This window comes from Cololabis saira, chromosome 6 (assembly GCF_033807715.1).
Source record: "Cololabis saira isolate AMF1-May2022 chromosome 6, fColSai1.1, whole genome shotgun sequence".
In the NCBI taxonomy this organism is placed as follows: Eukaryota; Metazoa; Chordata; class Actinopteri; order Beloniformes; family Belonidae; genus Cololabis; species Cololabis saira.
In genome coordinates, this window is record NC_084592.1 from 20,072,386 (window position 1) to 20,075,019 (window position 2,634).

Here is a 2,634-nt window from a genome sequence, read left to right on the forward strand (position 1 = left end):
CATAACAAATAACTGTTCAAATGTAGTTCCATCGTTGCATAAGTAGGTTTCTCAGCTGTGTTGGTGGGTAAACCTGTAAACTACAATGTTTCCTGGAAACAAGCTGGCTGTACTTGTAATTAAGGAAACCAAAGAAACGTGACTTAAGATATCTGTTTAGAGAGAAGGTGGCCTTTGAAAAGTGAGCTGATGTTTGAGCTGCTGTCCAAATAGAGCTGCTCTCAAGAAGCAAAGCAAACGCAACAAACGTGTCCATACGAAGTTATATTTACCTTCTCCGCCATAGGATAATCTTCAGTAACTAAATATGTTATTAATATACAATAAAACTAATATTAGCAATTATTGATGGTCAAAGAAGGAGCTCTGAGCTGTAGGAGATGACACTCTCCTGCCACAGGAGAGTCAGTCAATCAATCAATCAATCAATCAATCTTTATTTGAATGGCACTTTAAAACAACCAGGGTTGACTAAAGTGCTTTAAGATCAGCTAAAAAAATCAGCTAAAAACATGTACTATAAAAATAATCAAAGGGGCATAAAAACTAGGATTATAACAATATTCATTTTTTTCCCACTATTTTTACTTTTATTTATGTTCAAAATAAAGCATGTCACCTAAAACAGTAAATGAGACCCTGGGTCTCAATGAGATTTTACCTGCATGAATAAAGGTTGATTAAATAAAAGATAAAACAAAAAAAAACGCTGAGAGCAGATCTTACAGGTTTTTGTTGTATTAAAGGCATCAACCCTAAACGGAGCAAGCAAGTAGAAATTGGTCTGTTTGAAATATTGAATATCTTGTCATAGTTTTTCTTAAGTAATATTAACTACTGAAATGCAGGCATTTGAATATCACCTGAGAAAGCATGAACACAGCCCTCAACACTGAGGTTTCATCTGTTCCAAACATCAACGAGAAATGTTTTCATGTTTATGTACTTATGTACTTTAGTTGTTAGAAAGCTTTTTTTTATTTTATTTAAACAAAGTTAACATCCACGTAGATTCCATCTGTAGCGAAAATATGTTCATACAAACAGCGCAACAAACTATTGTGTTTCTGTCTGGGATGCAGTATAACTGCGATTAAAGAGGTCTTCAATAAAAAAAATAAAAAGATTTTCAACCATGCCATGTTTAAATTTTCCAATTTGAAGCAACATCTTAAAGCAACTGAAGTGGGCCTATTCTTTGTTGTTGCAAAGGATTTGGTAGAAACTTGTTGAATACCTTCAGTGATTATTGATAAGAGGCTGTTGTTTATTCTCTTAATTTAACATTTATCGATTGGGTGAGGTTAAAACATCCAGTTATGATTACATTTCATGCTCCAATGTTGACTTGGCATTTACTCACAGATTTACTTGATTTCCCATCGTTGTAAATTTTGTTCAGTTCAGCATTTACTGAGCTGTTACTGGCTAAAATCAGTATGCATGTTTAATATGAACATATTAAGTGATTTGAAGCAGTTACAGAAATGACAAAGGCATACTTGTGCAACTCATAAAGAAAAATGAATTATATTAGTCTTTGCAAAAAAGAGGATTTAAAAAAAAAAAGGGTCAACCTGGGTGTTCTTGTGTCCACAATCCACGTCTATTTTTCTTACAGTGGTAAAGTGGTACAGTGGATTTATGGATGTACTTGAAAAACTTTGTAGTGGATTAAATACTGACATAAATGAACTTGGTAAAATAAACTGAGCATAGCATCCCAGAATTATCAAAATTATCTTCCAAAGTTGCTGTCAAGCATCTTCTGGAGACATGTTTAGCCTTTTTATGGTTACTTGTTCAAAAACTCTGTCAGCTTCCTGCAAGAGGTGCAGGAGAGTAATAAAACATACAAGAGGACACTGTTTGTATTGTTCAGCTGAATCTGATTTCCATCTCCAAACAAGTGTTTTCCTGTTGGAAACTTCTTTTTATTTAGTTTTATCATTCTCATATACCACATTCATGACATTCTCTCTTTCGAATGACTTCCCTTTTAAAAGTAACTGCATTTTGACCGGTGCAGCAGCTCTTCATAATTTCCTGCACGCCGTAACGAAGTACGACTCGTCTACAGTTTATGTAAAGGGTTATTGTTTCGGCCCTATGCTGCCTTTGTGTCTGCATCTTCCTTGGTCAAGGTCTGTTACACATTACCTTTCAGAACGATGTTATCATCCCCAACCATCCCCCACGTGGAGCCTGTCACTGAGTGACACAGCCAGCAACGCAACCAATCTGCTGGGCTGGCTACTCTTTACGACCGCAGGCCCTTCTAGCGCTGTGCTAAGTTTAAAGTGTAATCTCTGATCAAAGTCCAAAAGAACAGTTGTTTTATAGCCCGTCTGGGCTCATTATCGATCCCTTTGTTTAAGAGTCCTTTGTGTGCCCGTTTCCTGTATGCAAAAATACATAAATAAATACTAATAATCATGTGTCAGAGAAAGTATGACAGTTTTGGGGAGTCATTGTGTTAAAAATATCTTTATTGTGGTGGATCATGTTTGAGTAGGAGGGATCATTTTGCCCCACTGGGCCAGCCCTGTGGGCAGCAGATGAGCCAGGGAGACGTGTGTGTGTGTCTGTGTGTGTGTGTGTGTGTGTGTGTGAGAGAGAGAGAGAGAGAGAGGG